This window comes from Syngnathoides biaculeatus, chromosome 16 (assembly GCF_019802595.1).
Source record: "Syngnathoides biaculeatus isolate LvHL_M chromosome 16, ASM1980259v1, whole genome shotgun sequence".
In the NCBI taxonomy this organism is placed as follows: Eukaryota; Metazoa; Chordata; class Actinopteri; order Syngnathiformes; family Syngnathidae; genus Syngnathoides; species Syngnathoides biaculeatus.
In genome coordinates, this window is record NC_084655.1 from 23,531,327 (window position 1) to 23,543,853 (window position 12,527).

General features: G+C 44.0%; 1 protein-coding gene across 1 annotated transcript in view; it reads right to left on the reverse strand.

Annotated features, from left to right (window-relative positions):
• LOC133514285 (protein sidekick-2-like) overlaps positions 1 to 12,125 on the reverse strand; it is a 166,743-nt gene extending 154,618 nt beyond the window's left edge. Inside the window, 1 exon segment of the mRNA XM_061845836.1 lies at positions 11,983 to 12,125. The gene's annotated coding sequence lies outside the window, so the exon portion shown is untranslated.
• Positions 12,126 to 12,527: the final 402 nt, after the last annotated feature.

The window sequence follows — 12,527 nt, forward strand, 5'->3', positions numbered from 1 at the left end:
TTCGCACATACCCAACTTGTAACTAACTTCACCTTGGTCAACAAAAGCTGCTTGAAAAATAAATTACATGTCGCCCAGGAACAAAATGAGTTACTCCCGTTCTTAAGGGTTCTGCTGCTGTGAGGTGAATTAAGGTGCGCGCTGAACCGCGAGGCTGAGAAGCTTGCAATCAGATCAATGGCTTTGAATGATTACACTGTAAGGCTGACATTATACTATATTAGTTGACTAAAAGTGCGCCAATTGAGTTGCCCGACTAACTTCACGGCGTCAGGGTGATTTATGAGCTTTTTAAGAGAGCGGCCTGCGCTATAATGTAAATAAATGTGGTGGATGCGCCGACGGGAGGGAGAGACGGCGGAAGATGCTGGCGAGGTAGCGCGGAACCAAAAAAAAAAATACATTTTTTTGTCTTTATCGCAGACGTTTGATGATAGATGAATACCAAAACCTACAGTTTTGACTCGCTCCAGACATGGCTATGATTAAACTGGAATCTTCGGCTTTTGAATGTTATTTTTGACACCCCTGCTCTAACCACAAGGGGGCGAAGTCCAAATCTGTCCAAAAACATCTTATTGGTACTGCCCAATATGGCTGCTGCATACCAGAAACCACCACTGTGCCGAGGTCCTGAACAGCGCGTTGTGCGCTCATTTGCACGGCGTCACCAGAATAAGTTGCCGAGTGGCACGAGAAGTCCCGCCCAGTTGCTGCCAAAGTTGATTTGTTTGATGCATTTTTTTTTTGATAAAAATAGTTATTATACTTCTGACTTTTGTACTCTTAGCTTGGATGGTTCCCGTAGTTAAACAGCGCGATCTCCCATATGTAAAAATTCGGGTTGATTCTCCGCCGTCGGAATACATCTCCATTCTCAACTGAGACCCCCCCCCCCACCCACCCCCTACCCCCACTTTGCCTATTTACAGTACAACATAAAATACCTTGAAAAGCCAAAGAAACAAAATTTACACGCAGGTAGAGACGTTTTCCAAGAATTTTTTTTTTTTTTTTAATCCAGGGAATTTAATACATCATTTTGGCAATAAGCAAAATGCAAAAAAAAAAATGAAAAAAAAATATCAGTGAGCCATTGGGTTCAGAATTTCATGACATCGGGGTTATTGCAATTACATTTCTGAGCTCTTATTGTTGACAGGATTAGAAAATAAATTGGCTGACTGTAAAATGAGCTCTGTCAGGTTCGATCAGCCACACGGTGTTTTTTTTTTTCCCCCTGAAATGTACAACGGCGGCGACTGGCGTGTACTACTAATTAGTCATCGACAAACACATAATGTCTCGCCGGCTTGGTGATGATATTGTAACGACGGCCGTGAGAAAATTACACCCGGTCTGACGAGCGACGCGATCCGTCTCTGCAAATGGGGCTTGAAAAACGGACTCTGTCAAAAATAAAAGGAGAATGGAGGAGCCGTTAATGTTTTATTGACAGTATTTGTCAGGGTTTTGGGTTTGTTTTTTTTTTCCTCGTAAAATGACATTGATTTTCATACGGCCACAGGAAAGTCGAGCGTAAAGCACATTCGGCCATAACTTAAGTTACAGGAGCGTCGGTGCAGGGAGATGTCGGTTTTCGAGACTTTGGCACGCGCCTCACGTGCGGCTATTTAACACCCGAGTTCCAAAGTCTCACAAGGTTAACAAAGCAAGGCATCATTATCATTAGATGAGCCACTTGAGCTAATCACAGAGAGCTCTCGTCAAGTGATTATGTCAAAAACATAATTAGTGTCATTGTGACGTCAGGCGGACACGAAGGGCTTTGAAATTGCGGCAGCTGCAGGCACTTCGGCACTTTTGTCATCAGGGCCGCGCAGTCGGAGCTTTAACTCGGCCGCCGCAAAAATTTGACACCAGCAATCGTGTCCCGCAAGTCCACGAGACGTTAACGGCGGGGCGGGGCGGGGCGGGGCCCCGGGGGGTAGCCGAGCATTTGGGGAATTTTCAAGCCGGATCGATGGCGTTCCGGCTCCGCGCGGGCCAGATTTGTCCCCTCGGGCGAGTCAGAGAACAGATTCTGATCTGATCCCTTCATCGGGCTATATGTTCGGCCCACGCCCACGCCCACGCCCCCGCCCGGAGGCTTCAGCTGCCTCGGAAGTCTGGGCCTGAACCCTCGTTTGTTCAATTTGGTGGAAGCTTTTTTGAGATTTTGGATCTCAGTGGTTAGAGCACTGGTTTGGTAAACCAGAGGTTGTGGGTTCGTATCCCACTGGGGCCTCCACTCCCTGAGAAGGGTTGCGTCAGGAAGGGCATCCGGCGTAAAAATTGTGCCAAACATATATATGCGTTCATCTGAGATGACACGCTGTGGCGACCCCGAAAGGGACAAGCCGAAAGAAACACACACACACACACACATGAAAGGGATCAGAGTTGAACTCATGAATTATGAAATTGTCGGTTCAAAGTTATGCAAATACAGCAGTCAAATGTAACTGCCAGCTAGCTTCATTTCAAACTGCACACATGTACGTAGCATCTTTGACACGTGCTTTTCGGTCACATATTCATCCTATTCTTTCTTGCTTTGCTCACATTCACATTATGGATAATAATTTCGTATTTTTTTTAGTCATGGATGGTTGTTGCATTATATTATTTAATGCGTGCAGCATGGTGATATTGCTGCTGCGCTATGATTTTTGCTACATACAACTGACTATTCTTGCTGCTGGTCATAGTTCCTTTTTTTTTACAGATAATGATTGGTCGCATTTAATTTGCGTTTTGTTTATCCGCACAAGCAGTTTGTCTGTTCATCTGCCAACATTTAGTGTTTTACTCTTCATGTTAAGTGATCGCAGATGTTCATTCCGGCTCCCGTTTCATTGCACGGTATTGTAAATAATGAGATATTTGTATACATTTTTCATGTGGTGGGGAAAACCGCTCAAAGTTGCAAACTGCACAATTGTCAACCCTTAATTGTGATCATAGGTGAAAATCGAGGTCACTTTTGAGGCAAATGTAAAGGGACGCACATTTGCCTTTAAGATTAAATAATGTAGCCATCCATCCCGATTTATCAAACTGTGTCTTGATGTGGATGAGCAATTTGCTAACCTTTTTTGTTTGTTTTTTGGTTCTAAGACGTCTTTGGTTCCAGAGTGGAGCGGTGTGCCGGCTAAACCAGAAAATTTGCCTTTAAGATTAAATAATATAGCAATGTATCCCGACTTATCTAGCTGTGTTTTGATGTGGATTAGAAACTTGCTAACATTTTTGTTTGTTTTTTTGGTTCTAAGACGTCTTTGGTTCCAGAGTGGATCGGTGTACCGGCTAAACCAGAAAGCCTTACATTTGCCTTTAAGATTAAATAATGTAGCAATCCATCCCGATTTATCAAACTGTGTCTTGATGTGGATGAGCAATTTGCTAACCTTTTTTGTTTGTTTTTTGGTTCTAAGACGTCTTTGGTTCCAGAGTGGATCGGTGTGCCGGCTAAAGCAGAAAATTTGCCTTTAAGATTAAATAATATAGCAATCCATCCCGACTTATCTAGCTGTGTTTTGATGTGGATTAGCAACTTGCTAACATTTTTGTTTGTTTTTTGGTTCTAAGACGTCTTTGGTTCCAGAGTGGATCGGTGTACCGGCTAAACCAGAAAGCCTTACATTTGCCTTTAAGATTAAATAATGTAGCAATCCATCCCGATTTATGAAGCTGTGTCTGACGTGGATTCGCAATTTGCTAACCTTTTTTGTTTGTTTTTTTGGTTCTAAGATGACTTTGGTTCCAGAGTGGAGCGGTGTGCCAGCTAAACCAGAAAGCAGTACATTTGCCTTTAAGATTAAATAATGTAGCAATCCATCCCGATTTATCAAACTGTGTCTTGATGTGGATGAGCAATTTGCTAACCTTTTTTGTTTGTTTTTGGTTCTAAGACGTCTTTGGTTCCAGAGTGGATCGGTGTGCCGGCTAAAGCAGAAAATTTGCCTTTAAGATTAAATAATATAGCAATCCATCCCGACTTATCTAGCTGTGTCTTGATGTGGATTAGCAACTTGCTAACATTTTTGTTTGTTTTTTGGTTCTAAGACGTCTTTGGTTCCAGAGTGGATCGGTGTACCGGCTAAACCAGAAAGGCTTACATTTGCCTTTAAGATTAAATAATATAGCAATGTATCCCGACTTATCTAGCTGTGTTTTGATGTGGATTAGAAACTTGCTAACATTTTTGTTTGTTTTTTTTGGTTCTAAGACGTCTTTGGTTCCAGAGTGGATCGGTGTACCGGCTAAACCAGAAAGCCTTACATTTGCCTTTAAGATTAATAATGTAGCAATCCATCCCGATTTATCAAACTGTGTCTTGATGTGGATGAGCAATTTGCTAACCTTTTTTGTTTGTTTTTTGGTTCTAAGACGTCTTTGGTTCCAGAGTGGATCGGTGTGCCGGCTAAAGCAGAAAATTTGCCTTTAAGATTAAATAATATAGCAATCCATCCCGACTTATCTAGCTGTGTTTTGATGTGGATTAGCAACTTGCTAACATTTTTGTTTGTTTTTTGGTTCTAAGACGTCTTTGGTTCCAGAGTGGATCGGTGTACCGGCTAAACCAGAAAGCCTTACATTTGCCTTTAAGATTAAATAATGTAGCAATCCATCCCGATTTATGAAGCTGTGTCTTGACGTGGATTCGCAATTTGCTAACCTTTTTTGTTTGTTTTTTTGGTTCTAAGATGACTTTGGTTCCAGAGTGGAGCGGTGTGCCAGCTAAACCAGAAAGCAGTACATTTGCCTTTAAGATTAAATAATGTAGCAATCCATCCCGATTTATCAAACTGTGTCTTGATGTGGATGAGCAATTTGCTAACCTTTTTTGTTTGTTTTTTGGTTCTAAGACGTCTTTGGTTCCAGAGTGGATCGGTGTGCCGGCTAAAAGCAGAAAATTTGCCTTTAAGATTAAATAATATAGCAATCCATCCCGACTTATCTAGCTGTGTCTTGATGTGGATTAGCAACTTGCTAACATTTTTGTTTGTTTTTTGGTTCTAAGACGTCTTTGGTTCCAGAGTGGATCGGTGTACCGGCTAAACCAGAAAGGCTTACATTTGCCTTTAAGATTAAATAATGTAGCAATCCATCCCGATTTATCAAGCTGTGTCTTGATGTGGATTCGCAATTTGCTAACCTTTTTTTGTTTGTTTTTTTGGTTCTAAGACGACTTTGGTTCCAGAGTGGAGCGGTGTCCCGGCTAAAAGCAGAAAGCCTCTCGTATATCTGCTGGAAATCTTTCAGCAAGGTGTCAAGAGTCACTTCTGCCGGTCGGGCTTAGTTTGGGTTTCCTCACAAACAGGCTCGAGCGTATTTCCGTCTTTCCGACCGACCGGCGTTATCAGCAAAAGGTGAGGGCCCGCAACAAGCTCCTGAGCCGCTTCACCTCTGACCTCATCTGCGCATGAAAAAAAAAAACCAATTTTGACAGGAACACACTCATTGTGAAAGCCCTTCCAATCCCGGCGAGGAAGCCTGGAATTGCCGCAGCGGGCAGCAACGGGGGCTCAACCTGCCCGGCGGGCGCCTCTTGTGTGTTCATGTTCGCGCCAGGCTAACGATGCGGGGGGGGGGGGGGGGGGGGCGTCGCCATGGAAAGGAGAGCACGGGCCAACTAATGGAAACCAAACAAAGAAGTTGTGAAGTCGGACGCGGATCCATTGCGGTCGGCTCCAGACCGAGATCCGAATCTCCTCCCCGGCCAATGAGTCCGCGACGGTAAACTGACGTACAAATGATGCCCACAAGGACCTGCTCATCGTGCCATCGACACAAAGTCAAACAGTGGAGAAAATGAACGATAAATTCATCCATTCATCCATCCAGTTCGTAGAGCGCTCGCTCGTGATCTCGAGCGTGTCCCGGATCACGTTGGGCGAGAGGCCGGGTAAATCTGCTTGTTCTGATGAAGAAATCGGTTTCTTCAGTGGCACGATGGGCTGCCTGGTTCAGAACTTCACATTTGAGGCCAGTGTCATACTAAGCAGAAGAAACGTCCTCTGTCCAGAGATTTTACCGTCGCGTGGATCATTCCCAATTAGTGTCTTTTACGGACAGCGCAACGCTAATCGGCCGAGCTCACACACGATCGAAAGGCAGCCATCTGAGCCGCACCGCCACCAATGATCGGTAACCAGTCTCAATCCAAACAGAGCACGATTATCTTTGCAAACGCAGATTTTCCCGACACGGGACAACCCGGGAATTGGATCTCATCAGACAACAGACGCGGACCTAACGCGGTGCCCAGTCATTGTTAAAAAAAAAAAAAAAAAAAAAAAAAAAAAAAAAAAAAAATCGGTGAGTCCGTTCGATCACAGCGAATCCATTCTGTCGCTCAGCCAGAAATGACTCCAAGTGAACTTTTTAAATTCCGGACCGTTTGTGCTCCGAGTCATCCCTCAGCCTTGTTGTTCCAATTTCCTGTTTCGAGCCGTCTCCAATATTCTCTGTTCAAATGTCAAGTAGCGAGCTGCTAGCCCCATCCCACGCTCATAAATCTGAGCTAATTCTCCACCTATTTTCCGTGGTGTATAAATCTCCTCACTCACCCGAGCGCCGGTCCTTTTGATGAATGGCCGAGGGGACGGAGCGGACGCCGAGCACGTCTCCTGTAACACAAACAGCCCCACAAATTCAGCGAGGGCCCGTCTGCCGTTCCATTTATTTGGAACTTTGTCATTGCGCTAATAATGCGATGACTCCGGAGACGGGCACACCGCTGATACTCAAACACTGCAAAATCGTCTTGGAAAATAGCTTTACAAGGATGACTTTTTCCATTTCAGGAAGCCCGAGTTTAAGTGCAATTACAATTCTCAAGGACTTTATTGTGCACTCAGACGTAGGCTGGATAAACAGAAACAAATCCATAGGAGATGAATGTACAGAACCAAATCACAATGGCCGATAAACACTGAGTCCTTGTTGACGTTCCAGACGGGGGAATTTAATAAACCCAGGAGAGGTTCACAATAGCTAGCAATGCGAGAGAAAAACAAAACAAAAAAAACCACACTTTACCACAAATCCAACTCAAATATTTAATGCCGTACCATCTAGTCACAAGGTAAAGAGAATTGATTGGTGTGGAACATCTAACAATGATAAGATTCTTAAACTATTATATAGACTGTAAGAACTGGGACTAATAGCGCTCAGAGGGGAAACCGTCACACTGAGGTTAAAGGTTGAAGAAAAAAAAGAATCTAATATTTGAAATAACTTGCGTGGATTGTAAAACAGGAACAATCCAGGAATCTTGAAAAATCAGGTTCATCCAATGAGGGGCTTGCTTGTAGTTGGTACCGTCATCCATCCATTCATTTTTTTTTTAAGACTACTTCCCCTTGTTAGGGTTGTGGGTGAGCTGGACGAGATGACTTCGGGGTGAGAACCACGGTACAAAAGACTTGACTTGGGTCAAATGGCAAAGAAAAGAATTATCGATGATTATTTATTGATTACCCTAAAAAACCATGAGGTGATTTTGTAAAAAAAATGTCGAGCAACAACACGCATGTGCTGAACGCTTTCCGCAACTTCTGCACGACACAAAGACACTTCAATGTACTTCTTTGACATCAATTACTCCTTGCTGGTTAGCCAGGGCTTTGGTGCCATCTTTTGGTGTCTTGTGTCATTACAGAAAGAGCACAAAAGAAAACTTCCCGAGACGAGACGAGCTCGGTTTTTCAGGGAGCTTAGACTGGTACATTTTGCCATGAATAGCTAAAGATTGCTTCCAGAATAAAAAAAAAAAAAATGTAGATCTGCTATTTTTGCACCTTCACCGTGGGGTATTAGATTGCTTCAGTGGTGGTATTTAAAGTGCCACTGACATCCCTATTTTCTTCTTCTTCTTCTTCTTTTCCTTTTGGCTGCTACGGGAGACGAACAACAGCGATTGTGACACGGAAGCTCTTTTCGAAAAAGAGAACATCTCACAATCGAGCCAAGTGACCGGGGCAATGTCACCCTATCGTTTCGAGCCATGTTTAGATGATATGCGGATGACTTCGAACTAACAGACTCCCCGACAGTATGTAACGTACTCAGCCGTGAGGGACGACAACGCCGCGGAAAAGAATGATTACGTCGTCGCCCCAAACTCCATTTTTTTTTGTTTTTAATAGCTCTATAACACCTACCTGTCATTTAGAACCCACGGAGCTCTCGACCTTTACACCCGTGCAATCCTTTTTTCACCACGAACCGGGTCTTTTGGAAACACGTGACGAGTGAATCCGCCCTCCCCAGCGTTCGAGCAATATCCAGCGATACAACGAGACGGCACTTTGGCTAACAGGCAGGAAAGAAACGGCTACTTTCCCGCCGGTAAAACTGGTATAAACACAGAACCCGTCAGTGGGGGCTTCTGGGAAAAAAAAAAAAACACATCACTTCCTGCTTTTTCTCCAAAACGAATGCCTTGAGAGGATTTTCACGGCGGGAGATACAAAAATCCATATATGAACACGTCATGACGTGTGGTGAGAAAAAAAAAAAAACGGATGGGTCCATTCCGGCTGCCTTTTTTGCATTCAAAAGATATTCAAAATCTTGCTTTTTACGTAGGTCAGTCGACCTTGAACAACAGCATCAGATCATCCAAGTCCGTGTGACACCTTCTTCTGTTAACGAACACACCCGGCACGCAGACGAGGCTAGTTGGTTGCCATTAGCGCGATTCCTAATCAGCAGAGTGTCAGCGACCGTGCCGCCGCTCGCCAACAGTCATCTTGTCCTTCATGACGAGCAGCTGCTCCAGTCAACCTCTCTTGATCTCCACGTCGACAGACATGACAAGAGTCAGCCCCGGAGGCTTGACTGCTTGCGCGCAAGACCAATCATAATCGGCGGCGTGGCGGGGTTGTCGAGCGCCAGAAAACACTCCTTCAAAGAGACGTCTTTGATGACGCGATCCCGAAGTGCACGCTGGGCATTTGTCCATCACTTAGAAGCGCGCGTCAAAGTGTGACAGATGACATCAGTGGCTATATAAAGCGTGCCCTGGCACCTTTAAGAGTCAATCCGTGACAGGTGATGATGGGCGGCGGCTTCGCGCTCCAGCGAAAGGATAAAGGCGAACGTTCCGCCGCAGGCTTGGACAAATGAAGACGTTTCTTTGCTCTTTGGCTGAAAGTGGCCATCAAGTCATTAGTTTTGAACCCTCACCCTCTCCATGTTGTGTCGTTAGCCTTAGCCATTTTTTGATAACGCGTATCCTCATTACACACACACACACACACACACACACACACACACACACAGACTCTGACTTTGAGCATGAACACATTCTGGCCTGGTTGCAGGGCATATGCAATGGACATGAAAAGTGTACACACCCCAAATTCAAAGACCTGTTTTTGACCATCTACGAAATGAGACCAGGATGAGCCGTTTCAAAGCCTTTTCCACTTTTAAACCTGTACAAATCATCAGAAAAAACAAAACTAAATCTTTTGAGGAGAAAATTCATGGAGAAGAAGCTGGTTGCATAAATATGCACACCCACAAACTAGCACTTTGTTGCAGCACCTTTGCCTTTTATTGCAGCCTTTTGGGTGAGAGTCTTATCAGTGTAGCACATTTTGATGTCGCAATATTTACCCGCTCCTCTTCTTTGCCAAAATGTTCCAAATCTGTCAGATTGCAAGGGCGTCTCCTGCGCACAGCCCCTTTAAGCTCACCAATGAGATGTTCAACAAGATTCCGGTCTGGACTCTTGTTGGGTCACTCCAAAATATGAATCTTCTTCTTCTGGTGAACACATTTTCAGTGTCAAGAAGATGAGATTGTTGTTCCGTTTACTAAACACTTTAATATTATTCATTGTTACTGCCATACCTGACATATTGTGTAGCGATAACGAAGCAATATTTACAACGGTGGGAACAGTTTTGAAAATGTCTTATCGTGGTTTCACGTTTTCATATCACAAAAACCTGGCATTCGAACTAAAGTGTGTAGCCTTTTGTAACATCCACCGCATCGGGAAAAAAATGTAATCTGTTCACATGCACACTGGACAATTTAAGTCTGGAATAAACTTAATATGCATGTTTTGGAATTTGGGAGGAAGTCACACCAAGCACAGGAAGAACATGTAAAATTGTCACAGGAACAAGGTATTAAACTTTTGTTGTTGTTTTCTTAGTGAGTGATTCGTGAGGGGTTTCATCACTGTTCCCACGGTTTCCTGTGGTACTGCTCTGTTCGGTCCAAAGACTGAATGACCGGCACCCCAGCTGGTCGCAGCCAAACAGCGCACTCAATTTCATCCTAAAATAAAGCAACAATCAATCCACGGAAAAGCGAACAAAGTCAGGCTTGCCAGATGTCGCAGGGACGCCTATTGGGATGTTTTTATCAAGGCTTGAGACGGCGCTCCAGAGATCGACATCGACGGCCTGCGCTCACGCATCTGTTCGCCCAGACAGTCCGAGGCCAATATCGGGATCGCCAGCGAGCTGCTTTGTTTATTTTCCACGCGAGAGTGTCCCGTGACACCGCCGAGGTCCGGCTGTACACGAATGGCCGTCGTCCCGGCAATTTAACAAGAACGCGAGTGCCGCATTTTTACAATCGTAAATGTTTATGTGACTACATTAAATCCAGGAAGTTTGAACTTTCACGTTTAGCCCACAATGAGGCATGTTTCTAGCTGTATTCAGCATCCATCCATTAAGAACACAGCTCATCCTCATGAGGCTGGACCCCAGGATTTCGGGCGAGAAGCCGATTGCGTACAAGGTTGCAGGAGACAGAATGTTTAGACCTGTGGAAAATTTAGGGTCTTCAATAAACCCAAGACTGGGAAAGCGTTCTGAGGTCCCGGGTTCGATCCCCGACACCCCTGTGTGGAGTTTGCATGCTCTGCCCGTGCCTACGTGGGTTTTCTCCGGGTGGGCACTCGGGTTTCCTCCCACATCCCAAAAACATGCAACATTCATATTGGACACTCTAAATTGCCCCTAGGTGTGATTGTGAGTTGGACTGTCGTCTGTCTCCACCTGCCCTGCAATCAACTAGCAACCAGTTGCCCGTTGACAGCTGGGATAGGATCCAGCACTCCCCGCGACCCTCGTGAGGATAAGCGGCAAAGAAAATGGATGGATCGATGGAATAAACCCATCATGTATGCTTTTAGAAAGTGGGAGGAAGTCGCGGGATCTGTGGAAAACCAACGCAAGCACAGCGAGAGCGTGCACAATCTGCACGGGAACACCGAACTTGAAAACTGCATACGGCAGACCACTACCAACATTGCGCTGTTACTTTTATCGTCATTCAATACTGTGTCAGATACTAGTAAAAGCTCAAAATCCTATAGCGCAAATGTCTTCATTGCACACGGACGTTGTAATATTGCAGTGACGTGCCGACATGGCAACACACATTTAAAAAAAAAAAAAATTGTTTTTGTACCAAATCATTAAGTTGTGACTTGAAATTGGGACCAGCGCCCCAATAAAGCCAACTTTATATCGGGACTAATTAAAAGCTCTGATTGTGATTGTCAAACATAAAACTGACACACCTGCATTCTTCCCAATCATGGATAACTATTAGATTTGTTCGACTCGTGAATGTTTAGGTTGAATCCTCCACACAATAATCAATTCCTATTGAATTTTAGAGGCAAATAAAGTCATTATATTTCATTAGTGTTGGTGTTATAAAGGATGTCCTTGTAAAAAAAAAAAATAAAAATAAAAATGAAAAAAAGAGTTCACTGTATAAGGCTCCATGAATCCACTCGGGTGGAGAGCCCTTGAGCTTGTATATACAGTAACGCGGCTTTAAAAAAGATCACAGCACATTATTGCAAGGCCCCCTGATGAATTGCATCATTCACGCTTTGTTTCAGTATCACAGGCAGCTCCATGCACTGTACACTTCAGGCTAAATTGCTTCTAAACAGAGAGCAGTCTTAATACGAAGAAACTATCTTACCAGAGGTCCAATTAAAACCTTGTCGGCCTGGTAGAAACACACTTTCCCCTCTTGTGCCATACATATTCTGATTTAAAAAAAAAAAAAACATTTCCTATAGTGCTCCCTCTGATGAGCAAGAATTTGCGCAGTGTTTGTAAAAATCTTCCCCTTGTTTGTGTATCCTCTTTGAAATCCTGTTAGCTTTTAACCAATCAGATGTCAGAGCCACGGCGCGCCATTGGGTGTAAACAAATGTTCTGACCAATCCGATTTCGAGAAGCCGAAAGCCAGGTGTGCACGTGGAAATGAAGCGTTTTACTAGCGATAGCAAACCGGGCAAACCAGAGTACCCATTTAGTGGCCATATTGGAAAGGTCGGCGTTGTCACGAAGGGAACGGATGGAAATTAAAATGAAATCGCAACTTAATCAAGTATGACACGATTTTTGTTGTCAATAGAAAAGCGTTTTCTGTCAATACATGCATAATATTGGCAGAATATTATCATGATTCTAATAGTGTAGAAAGATGTTTTCATTTCGTTTTTTTTTTTCCTATTAAAC